Raw genomic sequence first — 18,945 nt, 5'->3', positions numbered from 1 at the left:
TGGCTTGGTGGGACAAAAAGACAAGACAGACAGACAAAACACAATGAGAATGGTCAGGAATCCGGGTCACAACGGTCTGGCAGCAAAGGTACAAAATCAGGATCCAAAAGAGTAGTCAGAAAACAGGCAATAAGGTCAGGGGCAGGCGGCAAACAAGGGAGGTCAAAAATACTAAGCAGGAGTCAGGAGAAACCAGAAAACAGAACACACAAGCAGGCAGAGACTAAGTAAATAACCGGCAAGGCCCAGGCAGAAGCTGAAATCTTAAAGGGAACCATTCACCCCGTGGCCCCCGTTAGAAACAGACAAACAGTTACATAAAGGTCAATATACTTACCATATCGCTCCCGGTCCCGTCCCGGATCTCGTTGTTGACACGGAGAAATCGCCGATTCTTCTTCTCGCGCCCATTATGGTAATGAGCGCCGCCGGCCCGAAGTCCAGCCTTCTCCCCGCCTCCGACACTTGATTGACGCCGGGTCTTCTTCCTCCTCGTCTTCTTTCTTCTCGCCGGATCCCGCGCAGGCGCCGTGACGGTCGTTTTCGGCGCATGCGCAGTTCACAATTGAAGCCGCTCCACAGCTTCAATGTTTACTGCGCGTGCGCCGATTGTCAGAGCTGAAGTGACGTGTTGGACTTCGCGCATGCGCGGTACACAGGAACGTCACGAGCACGTATCCTGTTTACCGCGCAGGCGCAGAAGAGATGACGAGACCTTCGCAACGGCGCCTGCGCGGGAATTCGTGAGGAGACTGAAGACTGAAGACGTCAATCAAGTTCCAGGAGGCGTGGATGGGCGGCGACGAGAAGAGGACCTCATGAATAAGTTGGACTCGTCCGTCGTTTCCTATGGACGTTGGACTCATCTCAGCTCATTACCATAATGGGCGGGAGAAGAAGAATCGGCGATTTCTCCGTGTCAACAACGAGATCCGGGACGGGACCGGGAGCGATATGGTAAGTATATTGACCTTTATGTAACTGTTTGTCTGTTTCTAACTGGGGCCACGGGGTGAATGGTTCCCTTTAAATAGGAGACCAGGAACCAAGTCCAGAAGATGATAGGAGGGACCAGCTGTCAATCACTGAGGCAAAGGCAGGTTAACCGTTACATGACCAGGGAAGCTTAGAAGCACAGACACGGGTGGGGCAGGGAAAACAATTAGCAGACCAGAAGAAATAAGACACAGTTCAGACAGGGCAAAAACAAGGCAAACAAAACACAGAATAAATGGCAGATTATGGCCAAAAGCGCAGTCTCGGTCGTACCTTACGCACCGAGGACTGCGCCAAAGTTGCATTCATGACAGTATATCTGTGGTGCTGAATATATTACATTAGAAATCATTCCCTATCATTAAATAGGAATTCCAGCATACAAAACCTGGTTCCTATTGAAAGTATGCGGTACAAAAATCCTTAAAGGGGTTGGCCACTTTTTATACATTATTACCCTACTGCTATATTTAGAAAGGGCCAACACTTAGACCTATGGTGCCTTCAGGGATTCGCCGTTTTTTCCCCTTTAGGCAAGGTCCTCAGGCCACTCATTACAGTCACCGCGTCCCTCCTCCGTCGCCCGGAAGTAGGGTAATAATGTATAAAAAGTGGCCAACCCCTTTAACATACTGGAATTAAGGGGGAAGTTTTATAAAGGTTTGCATGCCAGTTTTGTGGTGTATGCATTCTCCCCTACTAGTAGTTCCTCACATAATCCCCAACCACTTACTAGGCCAAAGTGGGATTTTAATATTGCTGGTTGAGTCACCACCTGGAGCACCCTAGAAAAAAATCACCCGTCACAATTGCCAATCCCACTATATTTCTCTCTTTCTTAGTGTATTGAATCAAGGGTCTACATACTGTAGGCATATTGCAGCGTCCCAGAACCTGTTTGCCACTTCTGGGTATATATGTATGTAGATCAGCACTGTTGCTGTAGCTAACAGGGTAATGTGGATGAGGTTGTTATGCTTTTGTTATGGTCACTAAGTGTCACTGTTTTTTTCTGTAGCAAGCACATGCTGAAGGATGCTGCCAGGTTAAGTGTATATGTGACTGAAGTTCTTGGAAGAACATTTGCCAGCTACCTCCCTACCTCTGGGCCTATGGGGGAGAGGTCAGAGAAGGCCTGGCTAACTGACTGTGGCATGGTATGACAGTTGTCACCCCCTGTTTCTCCTGCCTTCTCTCTCTCAAGCGTCTGTCAATAAAAACAGTGAAGCCATTAGGTCACTAAGTGAGTCGAGGGTACGGTGACTAACCATAGCATCCTTTTTTGCTTCTGACAACGCCTGGCGATAAAGGGTCTTCAATGGAGCATCAGGCCACCCAGTCACCGCACTCCACTGTCTGAATTCAGAGGAGTAGTCCTCTGCTGTGCTGCGACCCTGCTAAATAGACAGCAAATGGGACTCAGGAAGGGCTGCACGGTTGGGGTCATCATAAATTTGACATAAAGACAACAAAAAGTTCTGGACCGAGCTCGATTCAGGGGCTCCAGGAGGTAGGGAGAGAACCTAATTCTGGGGGGGCCCCTGGAGGAGTGATACAATCATAGCAACCCTCGCTGTGTCCCCAGAGAATGGGTTGAATCTAAAGTACAAATTGCAGGACACCCTGAAAGACATGAATTTGTTGGGGTCCCCATCATATCTGTCAGGCATTAACATCTTAGGACGGGAGGTCAGAACAGGAAGTTGTCACAAGGGCCTGTGTTGTAGTCGACTGAGTCGCTGACTGGGTCAGATTATCAACACCCTGTGACAGCAGCGCCATGGCGCCCGCCATGCCCTCCATCCCTGTCACAATACGTTGATGCTATAAGCTACTGGCGGTTTAACACACATGCCGAACCGCTGAGATTGCTGGCGTGGGTAAGGGCTCGCGATAATGTCAGGATATGGGACCAGGAAGACAAAGGACAGGTGCAGCCCTGAAGCTTGCGCACGCCCTGCTGTCCCTGCCAATTTGCCTCAAAGCCATAATGGCAGCAGACAACTGGTCAATTGTTCCTAATCCTAGCTGAGTGTGAACACGGAACAAAAGACAAGGCAAATGCAACACAATACTGCAGGGTCAGAAGAAGTCCGAATACCAGGTACACAAATGTAGAAAGGAACGTTAGGTCAAGACACACTAGTAAACTAGGCTCTATCACAGGCAAGGCATGGTAGACAGGGGAAGATACTTATGGGGCCTGGAGTCCCAGCCCCAGGACACATCTAATAGCTAACTGGCAGTGCCAGCCACCAGTCAATGTAACACACTACAAACACCTGATGCCGTTCAGCCAGGGTTGGTGATGGCGGTTGCCAGGGACCCCATTGTCAGGGGGTCAGCCGCACGCTTCGCAGGTGTGGGGAGCCGCTCTTGGCACCCTATAATAGATCTGCTCCTATATCCCCTGTAGACCTGCCCCTATATACCCTGTAGACCTGCTCCTATATCCTCTATGAACCTGTACCTATATCCCCTGTAGACCTGCCCCTATGTACCCTGTAGTCCTGCCCCTATATACCCTGTATACCTGCCCCTATATACCTGCTCCTATATCCTCTATGAGCCGGTACCTATATACCCTGTAGACCTGCTCCTATATCCTCTATGAACCTGTACCTATATCCCCTGTAGACCTGCCCCTATGTACCCTGTAGTCCTGCCCCTATATACCCTGTAGACCTGCTCCTATATCCTCTATGAACCTGTACCTATATCCCCTGTAGACCTGCCCCTATGTACCCTGTAGTCCTGCCCCTATATACTCTGTATAACTGCTCCTATATACCCTATAGATCTGCCCCTAAATCCCCTGTAGACCTGCCCCTATATCCCCTATAGACAGTGGCGTAGCTCCCACAGTTGCAGTGGTCGCCATGGTGACTAGATCCGCCACCAAGGGGGGGGGGGGGGGGGGGGCTGGCAAGGTCCCTTTACCACCTCACTGTGTTTTATCTGTGAGGTATGCCCATTTCCCGCCCACTGTGTGAATTGCTCTTTCCCCTCTTCCAGAACGCTCTGCAGGGCCAAGGCCTCTCCCCCAGGCCGTACAGTTACGGCAGTAGGAGGTTGGGTGTGCCCAGTGACGCACCACACATGAGGGGAGGTGAGAGCTTTGCCTCAGTCTGCGCTCCTCCTGGCCTGTAGGGGGCGCAGGCCGAGCATGTCCTCTGAAGCCGGGGAGTCAGCAGTGACAGGGAAGGCAGGTGAGTGGATTGGTTACTGTGAGATGGAGTGGGAGGGCAGGGGGGCTGTAATGACTGTTATCCAGCTTCTCTACAGCCCTGTTCTCCTGAGATCAGTGATGTCCGAGAGGCTGGGGGAGGATCAGCTTTTATTTATTAGTCTGTGTGGGTTTGGTCAGACTGACCTGAGAGAACAGCTGGCTCCATAGTCCGGCCTGTGCCCAGAGACCCCCAGCCCCCTCGCTGCTCTCCTAAAGATGGTGTATAGGACAAACCTACTAGAGCCCCTTAGGATGGTGAGTGTGCGTCTGTACTGTGTATGTTCTAGTGTTCATGTGTAACTAGATGTCTTGTGACAAGTGTGTGCGTGCATATATCTGGGTGATATATATATATATATATATATATCTGTAATTTTTTTTATATCTTAACTCATGATAGATATATCTATCATACCTTAATGTTTGTTGCCGCATATATGTGTCATGTAAGGCTGTGTGACTTTTTTAGGGTATGTTCACACTGAGCAAATGGGGCGGAATTCCATGGCGGAGAATCCCGTCTGCCTCAGTGTGACACTCTTTGTCTATGAGAGGGCTCACACGCCTCCGCTCCATTTGCGGCAGAGAGATCCGCTGCGAAATTCCGCCCCATTTGCTCAAAGTGAACAGACCCTTAGGGTATGTGCACACTACAGAATCCCAATGGAACACCCGCCGTGGATTCCTCAGCTCGCAGCTGCTGGTGGCCGTGCACATCCCCGCTGCTACCATAGTATTGCCAGATTCCGCTGTCCGCCCAAAGATGAACCTGCTCATTCTTTGCGTGGACAGCAGAATCTGACAAACCATAGAATGAAGCCTATGGTAGCAGCGGAGCTTCGGCGGATGTTCCATCGGGATTCCGTAGTGTGCACATACCCTTAGGTAGCAGAAAGGACAGATGCCCCCTGGTATGATGGTATATTTACAGTGAGAATAGCCTGTATACCCTGTAGACCTGCTCCTATATACTACAGTTATACAGTAACATGAATGGCTCCTCCTCCTCTGTCTCGGTGTAACCCTGCGGTTAGTGTTCAGCACCTGCAGGAAGCAGCAGTACTTGGTGGACACCACTAACCTCTATCTCATAGAACACCTGGTAATGGGGGCTGTTACCTACAGTATAGAGAGGCTGGAGGAGCTGTGTGTACAGGGACATGGACGGTGATATGATGTCTGTACAGATGATAGAGGACGTCTAGTTTCCTCCTTATCTCCTGGTCAGATTGGATACACAGTGTATCTCAGTACTTTTCATGCATTACAGGGACCGTCCATTGCTTGGTATAGTCACTGTGTAATGCTTTATTTTCCCCTGTTTTGGTGCTGAAGAATCAATACTTTAATGCGCACAGGGACAACCACATGTATATTTGTATATTTTTAATACGTTCATTAATTTTTACTATACATCACTTAAAGAAAAAAAAATTAAAGGGATAGGGGACCAGTAAGAGATCAGGAGGGGTCCCCCCCGCTGATCTTTGTATCGGGCCCTGGCTTCTGTGTACGACACGAGACCCATGGCTCTCGGCATTCCTATGGAGCCACAGAAAGAGTCGTGTAAGCATTCTTCCGGCGTACTCGGCTCTTTCTGGCTCCATAGGAATTTATGGAGCCGCGGATCACGTGTCTGTGGATAGGGGGCAAGTTAGTTTTTTTTTTTTTTTTAATACCCCTTTAATGTAAGCAGCTTTTATTTTTTCAATCATTTGTGTTGACTTGACAGTAATAACATGTAATATAAAATTACACCCGTGGCATCTGTGCTTCATGCTCCAACCAATGGCTGTCTGTGAAGTCAGTTGTAGCGCTTATTCATTCTGTGTAGCGGTGGTGGATGAGACTCACTAGTGGTAGTACCATTCTGTCGGCTCCTCTCCTGTATTCCGTGCTTGTCCTGGGGCTACTTATGTCTTCCGGCATCTTCTGCCTCCTCCTTCTGCAATGACACTTCTAGCCACTAGGGTGCACATTCGGCCAACTGCTCTGGGTTTATAGAAGCAGCTTGTCAAACCCACAAACAAAAGTATGCCAAATATATCGGTGGCACATCCAATAATAAATATGTAAAGTATGAATATATTTTATTATTGGATGTGCCACCGATATATTTGGCATACTTTTGTTTGTGGGTTTGATTCGTGTTTTCCATGCCAATTCGGTTTGAGCACCCTAGAATAAAATCTTTTCAGTGTGCTGTCCTATTGATCACACTATTTTATGGGGTAGTGCCTTGTCCGTTCTTGTAGTTTTATATAGAAGCAGCTTGTCACTATCTGCTACCGCTGTCTGCCAATCTAGGGTCACCTGACTGTCTGACCTACCTTTGAAGCTGCCTATGACTACGATACTTGTCTCATCCCGGGTATGGTGCTGACTCTCCCGCTGATGACCCGGCTTTCTGACCGCGTATACCTGGCTGGTTCCCCAGTGTCTTGGTTGTTGGGGGCCATCTGCTGCTCACATCGGTGTAGGAGGCAAAAGTAACCTTCACCCAGATTATACACGGTTATAGTTTGATTAAACTATACTCCTCCAGGCCAGAATATACCAATCTAATGTCATACCTGCCCAGGTCACAGTATACCCGGGGGATGAACTGTATACTTGGGGGTGTAGAACAGCCTAGGCCATGCTATATCCCTCCAGGTCACAATGTTCTCACTTCACTGGTTTTCTCACACTGTCTTTACTTTGTTGAAAAGTGCTCTCTCTCCTATCTCTGCAGGACTACTGGGTCACCTGATCGGTGTATGACACGTCATAGGCTGATCGGTGTATTACACGTCATGTGCTGATCGGTGTAGGACAGGTCATGTGCTGATCGGTGTAGGACACGTCACGTGCTGATCGGTGTAGGACACGTCACGTGCTGATCGGTGTAGGACACGTCACGTGCTGATCGGTGTAGGACACGTCACGTGCTGATCGGTGTAGGACACGTCATGTGCTGATCGGTGTAGGACACGTCATGTGCTGATCGGTGTAGGACACGTCATGTGCTGATCGGTGTATTACACGTCACGTGCTGATCGGTGTAGGACACGTCACGTGCTGATCGGTGTATTACACGTCACGTGCTGATCGGTGTAGGACACGTCATGTGCTGATCGGTGTAGGACACGTCATGTGCTGATCGGTGTATGACACGTCACGTGCTGATCGGTGTATTACACGTCACGTGCTGATCGGTGTATTACACGTCACGTGCTGATCGGTGTATGACACGTCACGTGCTGATCGGTGTATGACACGTCATGTGCTGATCGGTGTATGACACGTCATGTGCTGATCGGTGTAGGACACGTCACGTGCTGATTAGGGATGCACGACAGGGCCGGACTGGGACTTAAAATCAGCCCTGGCAATCAGACCCCAGCAGCCCACACACCTTATCATGGATATCCGTGTAAAATACGTGCTGTAGCAAATTCTGCTTCATTTAGCCGTGTCCCCCACTACTCCCTTAAACATGTGAACCCACCACCAGCACCTAAAAATAATGCTATAACATGATCTGCTGCGGATTTGATGTGGCATATATATGCATTTATTTTAACTGATTAAATCAGAAGCATCAAAACCGAAATGGATTAGGTATGAAGGTTCCCTTAAAGGGAACCTGTGAGGTCTATACCAGGTGCACAGCTGTAGATCCCAGCGTACAGATCAGGGACCGAACCTTTAGTCCATTGTAAACTATTATAATCATTCTTTTAATTACCAGCTGAAGTGTCAGAGAGGCGGAGCTGAGTCACAGCAGCACCCTCTGCCCCCGCCCCTTCCTGCTCTGACTGATGGACGTATAGGTTAGTGCTGCTGCTGCTGTTGTGAAACTTTAGTTGGTAATGAAAAGGACAATTATAAAAGTTTACACTGGACTAAAGGTCCTGTCACTCCTGTCTGCTGAGATCTACAGCCCTAGACCAGGTATGGACCTCACAGATTCCCTTTAAAGGAGAAAAACATAGCCACTTTCTTCCAGAAACAGCGCCACACTCTTCTTCAGTTTGTGTGAGGTATTGCAGCTCAATTCCATTGAAGTGAATGGAGTGAAGTTGTAATACCTTTACATAACCTGAAGACAGGGATGGTGCTGTTTTTGGACAAAAGTTACTATATTTTTTAAATCCCTTTTATCCTGACTATGTCTGCACTCCATATAATGGCGGTATAAGCAGTAAGGTTTTAATTATTAAAATGTGTCTGCTGGTTGTGATCTCATGTGTAATCAAAGCTACATAATAAGCTGCTAGATAGATATTTCCTACTGGATATCTATCTCCTATCTATCCTATCTATCTATCTATCTATTTATCTCCTATCTGTCTATCTATCTATCTATCTATCTATCTATCTATCTATCTATCTATCTATCTCCTATCTATCTATCTATCTATCTATCTATCTATCTATCTATCTATCTATCTATCTATCTATCATCTATCATCTATCTATCTATCTATCTATCTATCTATCTATCTATTTATCTCTCTATTTATCTCCTGTCTGTCTGTCTATCTATCTATCTATAATTTTCTGTGCATGATAATATTGTCATAGTTAATAACACCAGTAAGCAAATATTATCCCCATACTGTGCACGTTACTGCTATACTGTTACTAAGCAAACCCACCAATATTGCCAATACTACCAGTATATAAAGTAACAAATAATATCACCACACCATGAGCACGGCCATTACCACCACATAATAAATAATACTGTTACACTGTGACTGAATACAATCCACTATATACAACACTAATATTACCAATAATACGAGTAATACCATCACACCATGCCCACTACTCCCACCATACAGTGACTGGATAATACCACTATACCATCACACCATGCCCACTACTCCCACCATACAGTGACTGGATAATACCACTATACCATCACACCATGCCCACTACCCTCAGCATACAGTGACTGGATAATACCACTATACCATCACACCATGCCCACTACCCTCAGCATACAGTGACTGGATAATACCACTATACCATCACACCATGCCCACTACCCTCAGCATACAGTGACTGGATAATACCACTATACCATCACACCATGCCCACTACTCTCAGCATACGGTGACTGGATAATACCACTATAAAATCACACCATGCCCACTACTCTCAGCATACGGTGACTGGATAATACCACTATACCATCACACCATGCCCACTACCCTCAGCATACAGTGACTGGATAATACCACTATACCATCACACCATGCCCACTACTCTCAGCATACGGTGACTGGATAATACCACTATACCATCACACCATGCCCACTACCCTCAGCATACAGTGACTGGATAATACCACTATACCATCACACCATGCCCACTACTCTCAGCATACGGTGACTGGATAATACCACTATACTGGCACCAAATAACAGCCACTATATAAAGACCAATATTCACCCAGAACAGTGACCATAGAACACAGGTGTCACACTCCAGCTGTTACAGAACTACAAATCCCATCATGCCTGGTCAGCTAAAGCATGACGGGAATTGTAGTTTTGTAACACCTGGAGGGCCTGAGTGTGACACCCCTGATACAGAAGTAGATCCCAGCTGTATAAAGGTCCTGCAGACCTTAAAAGTGATGATTACAATTACATTCAGTCACTCACAGTAGGCGTCTTCTCTGCATGAAGAGACGTCCACTTTTCCTTTTCTTCTCCATCCGGCTCCGGCCATCATGAAGGCTTCTCTGGCCATGACTCCTCTCCACGGGATCTGCCAGACAGACATTTTAGGCTTCATGCTCCAGCAACATCCTCATCTATACATCCCCCCCAAATAGAATAGCCCCCCCCTCCACTGCACATCCTTCCATATAGAATAGCCCCCCTGCTGTACATCCCCCATATAGAATAGCCCCTCCTTGCATCCCCCATATAGAATAGCCCCCCGTGCATCCCCCCATATAGAATAGCCCCTCCTTGCATCCCCCATATAGAATAGCCCCTCCTTGCATCCCCCATATAGAATAGCCCCTCCTTGCATCCCCCCATATAGAATAGCCCCTCCTTGCATCCCCCATATAGAATAGCCCCTCCTTGCATCCCCCCATATAGAATAGCCCCCCGTGCATCCCCCATATACAATACCCCACCTGCATCCCCCCTATAGAATACCCCTCCTTGCATCCCCCCTATAGAATACCCCCTCCTTGCATCTCCCCTATAGAATACCCCCTCCTTGCATCCCCCATATAGAATACCCCACCTGCATCCCCTCATATAGAATACCCCCTCCTTGCATCCCCCCTATAGAATACCCCCTCCTTGCATCTCCCCTATAGAATACCCCCTCCTTGCATCTCCCCTATAGAATACCCCCTCCTTGCATCCCCCCTATAGAATACCCCCTCCTTGCATCCCCCCTATAGAATACCCCTCCTTGCATCCCCCCTATAGAATACCCCCTCCTTGCATCCCCCATATAGAATACCCCCTCCTTGCATCCCCCATATAGAATACCCCACCTGCACCCCCCCTATAGAATACCCATTCCTTGCATCCCCCCTATAGAATACCCCCTCCTTGCATCCCCCATATAGAATACCCCCTCCTTGCATCCCCCCTATAGAATACCCCCTCCTTGCATCCCCCCATATAGAATACCCCCCCCCCCCATGGCCACTAGTGAAAGAGGTAAAAAAAACACACATTCTCACCTTTCACCTCGCTCCCCAGCAGCTTCTTCTTCCCGGATGTTCGGTCCACAGCTCTTCTCCCCGGTGCAGAGCGGCGGCAGCTCCTCTCCTCTTTCTGCTCCCAGGTCCTCAGCGGCGCATCAGGGAAGTGACGTCAGCCGCTGGGGACCTGGCAGAGGTGCCTGCAGACGTGCCTGCGCGCGGCACGTCTGCGGCCCCGGGCTGTCCCTGACACCTTCCAGCTGCCGGAGGGGGCTGAAGACCAGCCCCCCCTGCTCTCCGGCCCAGCCCGCTCCTTACTGGCAGTGCCGGGGGCCAAAGGAGCGCAGCCGCTACAAGCTGTGAGCGTTCATCTTGAACGCTCACAGTTAAAGGGCCAGGGCGCCGGCCCTCTGCACAGGCTGAATGAATAGCGCAGCGGCCGGCTGTGCTATTCTTGCAGCTACTGCTGAGGGCCGGTGCACATGGGGGCCAGGACCGGCGGCCCCCGGATTGGTAATACTGGCAGCCCAGCCGGCATTTGCCCGCTTTGCCAGATTACCAATCCGGGCCTGCATGGAATGGCCGCTGTAAAACAAACAAGTGAATTTCCTCCCAATGTCTGTGTGCTGATGCGTCTCCTCTAGAAAGCTGCAATCTGCAACAACAAGCAGATAATATATACTATATACTCACCAGACCGGACTCCATACAGGCTGAGCAGGATCAGGATGAGAGCGTACATCTTCTACCTGTCATATACGGTGCAATGGAGGAGCTACAGCTGTGAAGGTCACACTGCTCGAAGAAGCTGCCCCTGGGCAGGATGTTATTTTACGTTTCCAACAATAGAAAAATACATGGCAGCCGGTCAGCAGTTACCAGGCAGATTGTGTCAGAAAATGAAAGCAAAAGTACAACATTTAAAAAAAAAAACATTTTTTTCCAATATGTAACATTTAAAACCTACAGTTCATCGTTTCTGGTGCTTTTAAAGGCCTAAAGAGAAGATGATCGAAAAAACATCCTAGAATATATAAAGCACCACGCATTTAGGAGGAGAAAAACAACAACAACCAAAGTAATGTATTAGTATTATGGGTGGGGGGACAGGTTTCCTTTAAATAAACTTGTCACATTATTAGTGGTGACTGTGAACTCTACACCATCTCAGAAGTGCCATAGAGTTCAGCTATGATTTACAAATTAATTTCTCAGATTTGGAGAGCGGCGTCGGCCGTATTTTCATTAGCGGCCGATCTCTAACACTGAGTTGGTTATTATCTCATCCACATAATTTCTGCCCTGAGCCATCTACTATTTCTGGACAGCACAGACACTCTCACAGACACTCACAGACACTCGCTCTCACCGACACTCTCACAGACACTCTCACAGACACTCGCTCTCACCGACACTCTCACAGACACTCGCTCTCACCGACACTCTCACAGACACTCGCTCTCACCGACACTCACAGACACTCGCTCTCACCGACACTCTCAAAGACACTCACAGACACTCGCTCTCACCGACACTCTCACAGACACTCACTCTCACAGACACTCGCTCTCACAGACACTCGCTCTCACAGACACTCGCTCTCACCGACACTCTCAAAGACACTCGCTCTCACCAACACTCTCACCGACACTCTCAAAGACACTCACTCTCACACACACACACTCTCACAGACACTCAGACACTCACTCACAGACACAGAAACGTGCACGGCAAAAAAATTTTGCCATTGGCATTTATTTATTAAAAAAAGGTCTCAATACAGTAAGAAAAAATAAACTTAAAGGGATATTCCCCCCAAAATTATTTTTGCATTAATACGCTGCCCACCTGTAGCTTTCCATCTTTCCAATATAAAGTTATTATGGATTCTGCACAGTTTTGCTGTTATCTAGGTGCACTCAACCCCACCAAATGCAAAGAATCATCAGCTCTCAGTCCAACCCGACACGCTCCCTGCTCCTGGCCCCCACCCTCGGAGTCGGCCTCATGTGTCCTCAGTCTCTTTAATGAGCCGGGTTAGCGTTCCTAACCCAGCACACTGAAGAAGGGAGGACACAGAGACAGTGACAGCTGCTGCTGTTCACTGTATCCCTCTCTGACAGCAGCCCCCCACTGTGTGCACCCCCTTGCCCGGAGCTCACCCTGTATCCACCTGTAGCTCACCCGGAGCGCCCCCCCCCTCCCCTCCCCTCAGAACAAGCCGTGGGCACCCTCCATCACCAATTACCCCCCCCCCCCCCCCCCCGCCCGGAGCTCAGCCCTCCTGCTCCTCACCCGGTTGTAGTGAGTGCAGCAACCCCTTGCAGAACTAGCATGCTCAGCCTTCTCTCCTTGCATGCTGAGAGTTGTAGTTCTGCACCAACACCCCCCCCCCCCCCGCGCAACTCACGGCTCATCTGTGGGTGCCCCCCCTTCACTCACCCGCCAACTCTCACTGGGCAGCCGGCCGCGGTCCGCAGTAGCCCCGCCCCCCCGCATCTCACCCACCGCCCATGGTAACTCAACCGCGGCACCCCCCGCGCGACTTGCGGCTCACCTTTGCCAGCCCCTTCACTCAGCTCACCAAACTAACCTGGTGGCCGGCCGAACCAATCCCCCCCCGCATCTCACCCGGTGCCCGCACCCCGTGCATCTTCGCATCTCACCCGGTGCCCGCACCCCCTCCCGCCGCACATCTCACCCGGTGCCCACACTCTCCCCGGAACCTCACCCAGTGCCTGCACCCCCAGCATTTCACCGGTGCCCGCACAAGCCCCCCACATCCCATCCGATGCCAGCACCCCTTCCCGCAGCAACTGCATGACTCACGGCTCACCTGCGCCCCCCCCCTTCACTCAGCTCACGGTGGCTGCCCGTGGTCCACACAACACTTTCTGCATAAGATGTATAATGACAGAACATGGGACAGACATCTGCCGTTCTTCTTGTCAGTACAGTAAAAGGTTATTATATGAAGATATATGCCACTACTATGTCACTATAACAACTCTTCGCTATTACAACTCTGCTATTTCACTCATTCAACTCTGCTATGTCACTGATTCAACTGCGCTATGCAACTCACTCAACTCCGCTATATCTTGTGGATATCAGCTCGGCTATATCATGGACCAATCAGGCATAAGCATTGCATGATGGGAGATGTAGTTTTTTGACCGGCGCCATGTTGGATATAGTTCGGCTTTTTAAAAAACTTGTAACTATAGAACGGAAGAAGCTAGAAAGACGGGAGACGGCTCAAAATTCTCAGGGGGACTTGGTGAGTAAGAGCAGCCAGGTTTGGGAGCATTTTATTTTTTTGGGTCTCGGGGGGAATACCCCTTTTAATGAAACGCTCTGACACCTTCACATGGCACTGCCCTGAGGACCTGAAAGCCACAGTACCGGAGACAGACTGAAAATTCCTTAAACACTGAGGAACCAAAAGGACCTGCACAGTCACATACATGTATATAATTGTGCTGTTACGGGTGGCTGCCAAGCGTCTCCACTAATAGCTGTCACGGAGCGATCTCTGTGCTGGTTATTTAGTTAAGTCAGTCAGGATAAACGCTAGCATAGGCTCTATATATATATATATATATATATATATATATATATATATATATATATATATATATATATATATAATCTGCTTTACTGCTGGTGCACTGATAACTCTTGATCATTTCCTTTCCTACTTAATTACCAGCTGGAGAACAGAGGTCAGGGGTTATCAGAGCAGTGAAGCAGAGATCTCTGTCTTCTGCTTGTGCACCCTTTTTTGTGTTGCAGCATGTAAGTAAACATTGGGACACTAACACACTGCAGTACATAAGTGGTTAAGCAGAAGGACACATGTTCTTACCTTATGCCCCGGGCCCCCCTCCTGCACGGGCCCCATAGCAACTGCCTACCCTGCCTCTATGGTAGCTACGCCACTGGGAACTGGAGTCCCACCCCTGTAACCCTTCTATGGCTGTCTGACAGTCAGTATGATAACTATACAGTTAAGCTGAGCACCACAGTCGGGGAGCAATGTGGTCCTGGCCAAGGAGCTAGCAGGCAGCAGCTCCTGACACCAGCCTTATGGCGTTGCCACATGTATACTAAAAGACAAAAAAAAAAAAAAATAGAGCAATTGACTGAACATTACAATATAATGGTGTCACAATATTTGCTGCCACACCCAGACAGAGTCAAAGGTTTATTTTTGGGTAATTCCCCAATACTGGCAACTGCGATACCTTAGTTTTATTTTGCACTGTGATTGGATGTATCAGGTCAGTGATGTCATATATCACTGTGATTGGATGTATCAGGTCAGTGATGTCATATATCACTGTGATTGTGTGTATCAGGTCAGTGATGTCATATATCAGTGTAATTAGGTGTATCAGGTCAGTGATGTCATATACCAGTGTAATTAGGTGTATCAGGTCAGTGATGTCATATATCATTCTCACCGCCCTGACTTTACATTCTGGGGGTGGGGTAGAGATTTAGGGGACCGGCACCACAGTCTCCACAGCCTGGGCCATGGACTGGTGTTTGGGGTCCTCCCCTAGGTCCTCCCAGGTGATGGGACTAGGCAGGAATAATTGACTTCAAAGTATATAATAAAAGTAGCGGAAAGTTTTATTCTGAAACTTTTATACAAATACAGTTAAACAAATCATTTACATGTACACAGCAGCTGATTTACAGACCAGTATATCCCTCCCAGGACGTCCCTCCCCGGCTCACTGCCTTTTCCTTTCTTGCTGCTGGAGATGATCTCCATTGTAATTCTATGGAGTGAAATGTAATAATAACAATAATAATTATAATTTTTATTTATATAGCGCCAACAAATTCCGCAACACTTTACAATTCTGGGGGTACATACATAGACAAAAAAGAGACATTACAGAGATATACATACAATTATCCATACATGAGTGAGGTCCCTGCTCGCATGCATCAGCTTACAGACTATTAGGACAGAATGGCAGAGGGGCAAAGTGCTTCATTGTTCTTATGGTCCGGCCATCTCTATAAATAAGGCAGTGCAGGTAAGGGTGGGTGAACCTGTCACCAGCCAATGCCTGCATGCACACCTCTAAGTGTTTAAAGAGAATGTTCCACCAGGTACATCCTCTTTAACCTAAACCCACTGATCGAACGGCGCCGTCACAGGGGAGCCGGCGCCGCGGTCCGCCCGGTTCCCGTGCATGGCGCCGTTCTATGCACCGGAACCGGCCAGTGCTCAAGCGCTGGAGGTAGGCTGGCCCGCCCCCAGTGGGAGGGAATTCCCTCCCCTGTATGACGCGGCTCCATTAGAATGAATCAGAGTGACAATGAGCTGAATCGACAGTAAAGAAGCAACGGATTTTAGAGATGTTTTTTAGATGCAGGTTACAGGAACGTGAAAGAGATTGAATGTGAAGGAGAGATCTGAGTCACACATAACCCCAAGGCAGCGGGCTTGTTGTGTAGGGGTTATGGTGGCACCACAGACAGAGATGGAGATGTCAGGTAGGGGGTGGTTAGCAGAGGCAGGGAACACAAGCAGCTTTAGGAATAGGGAAGACTCCTCTGTGGTCATCGTCGATCCCACTTCATTGGAACCATCCCAAATTAAATATCTTGGGGTCGCAGTCACCAAGTCACAACACAACTATATTCCCTGAATATTGACCACTATATCAAGTCATTAGAACGTGCCCTTGCACTTTGGAAACGTTTCCCCCTGACCTTCATGGGCAGAGCAAGCCTTCTGAAGATGGTTGAGGTGCCAAAACTTTTGTATCTACTGCAGACACTCCCCATTAACCTACGTCTAAAAGACAAACAAAAAATTAACTACCTTTATAGATCCTTTATCTGGGGAAATAAAAAAATCCAAAATCTTACAGCAAACAAAACAGCATGGAGGTCTTAACTTCCCAGACATTTGCTCCTTAAACTTGGCCACACAGTTCCGTATCATAAGAGACTGGACCCAACATACTGAAGTTCAAACAGACACTTAGAATGTCACATGGCATCCACCTTGTCTCTCCCTAACCTCTTACACACCTCTTATCCTGCACTACCTCCCTGGGTAAAAGAAAACCCTCTTCTCACCTCCACATGGAAGGCATGGACCAAAATCCGTAAAATAATGAACCTCGACCCCTACTCCTCTCTTTTCACTACTCTAATAGGGAACCCGGATCTCCAGCAGGGCCACCCAGATCGCATATTCAGTGTCTGGCACGCGGGGGGCCTCAGACATGACATGACCACTAAGCAACCGCTCACCTTACAATCTCTGAAAGAAGCTTATCCTACACTTCACTTCCCTTTTTTTTGCTTATTTACAAGCCCGAAGTTATATCACTAAATTCATTCGCACCTTACCGCCTGTGGAATGGGATGCTACCTTCCATAAGGCTTTAAATCTTACTACCTCCACCAGACATCAAATTTCCATATCCTATCTGGAAAACAGTGGAGAGATTCGCAGGGTCCCAACTTGTATCCTTTGTACCCAATGAGGCCCTGTGGGGGTTTTTGGCTGGACGGATCCTGTTAAATATAAATGTGACTGGGGAGCAAGAAAACGCCTACATCTTTCGGCTGCAGCGGCACGCAAAGGCATCTTACAAGTTTGGAAGTCCCCACACCCTCCCTCTCGTAGGTTATTCTTAGATAAACTGTTATTTCTGTTTAAAATGGATTGGATGGAGGCATCAATCCTTAAAGAACGTAGAGTGGAAAAATTCTTCACAGTTTGGGAAACTTTCATTCCTACGTTGCCTCTCAGAATCCAAGACAAAATAAGACATACTTTCCGGGACACCACATGGTACCTTACCAGACAGCTAGCAGACGACACGCCAATTTAATGCAATCTCACAGGATTATACTGGAACCGCACCTACTTTTTTTTTTTTTGGCCACCTTCAGGAGCATGCGGAGATCCACGGGCATTCCTCTCCCCCCTTCCCTCTCTTTCCTCCCTCTCTTCCCTTGTTTTTCTAATCCTTTTTTTTTTTATTTAAACTTTTTATTAATTTTCAAACGTTACAGAAATTTACATTAATAAGGCATATACCTTATACTCATGATACGAAGCAAACACATAAACAATTATAAGCAATACACTAAGTCCCTCCCCCCCCCCTCCCCGACATCTGATTCTCTATATTAGCCTATTATTTTATATATCACTAATTCTCAGTATATTTACCTTCATTTTTATGTCTCTTATCCTAGCTTCTATTAGGGTAAAGCTGCAAATAGTACATGCACCATTTTTGCCAATGTTTATGGGGTCTTATAATCCCATCCATTCCTACAGCTATTGCAGTTTCCATCTTATAATTGTGTTGTACCTTAGCTATAACCTCTAGTGTAGATGGGACTTCACTAGATTTCCATCTTCTAGCTATGCTGCTTCGTGCTGACATTAATACATGCAGCAATATTACCCTGTCTTGGGGTGGAATGTTCTCAGTTTTCATTGAAATCAATGCCAGACCTGGACCCCAATTTGGTTGGTAACCAAGTATACTTCGTATGAGGTCCTCTATTTGGGACCAGAACATCTTAATTAAATGGCATTCCCACCATATATGAAGCACAGTGCCATTACTCTCATGGCACCTCCAACATACCGGGGACATATTTGGAGAAATTTTTGCTAACTTATATGGTGTCCTATACCATCGGTATAATAATTTGCGGGATGCTTCTAGGTGTCCAATACAGTGTGATACTCTAGATGGAATACTATATACCGTGTCCCATTCATCCTGTGTAAATATATGACCTAGGTCCTCTTCCCATTTCTTTGTAAATGTAAATGATTTTCTTTGAGATGATAAAATTCTGTATGTTAGGGCGAGGCCCTTTTGACTTTCTTTTAAGTTGTATAGGAGTTCTTCATATTTTGTTGTTTTAAGATCAGATAATGAATTATTTAATTTGATCGTGTGAAGGCAGTGCCTCAGTTGAAGGTACTTATAGAAATCTTTATTGGAAATCCCATATCCATCAGCTGTTTCTGAGAATGGTTTAAGAC

General features: G+C 47.6%; 2 protein-coding genes across 4 annotated transcripts in view; one reads left to right on the top strand and one right to left on the bottom strand.

Moving 5' to 3' along the window:
- Nucleotides 1-18,945, top strand: part of LOC138802336 (class I histocompatibility antigen, F10 alpha chain-like) — a 124,082-nt gene that overhangs the window by 78,086 nt on the left and 27,051 nt on the right. The gene's annotated exons all lie outside the window — the stretch shown is intronic.
- The window catches only part of LOC138802333 (major histocompatibility complex class I-related gene protein-like), a 77,576-nt gene continuing 74,217 nt past the window's right edge, over nt 15,587-18,945 (bottom strand). For 2 of the 3 annotated variants that reach the window (XM_069985523.1, XM_069985521.1), the window contains one exon: nt 18,049-18,944. The gene's annotated coding sequence lies outside the window, so the exon portion shown is untranslated. Of the gene's footprint in view, nt 15,686-18,048; nt 18,945 lie in introns of those variants that run through there. The other variant, XM_069985522.1, reaches the window with a different exon arrangement.

This window comes from Dendropsophus ebraccatus, chromosome 10 (assembly GCF_027789765.1).
Source record: "Dendropsophus ebraccatus isolate aDenEbr1 chromosome 10, aDenEbr1.pat, whole genome shotgun sequence".
Taxonomy (NCBI): domain Eukaryota; kingdom Metazoa; phylum Chordata; class Amphibia; order Anura; family Hylidae; genus Dendropsophus; species Dendropsophus ebraccatus.
The sequence above is the reverse complement of the archived record's forward strand: the minus strand, read 5'-3'. Positions and strand labels throughout refer to the sequence as shown.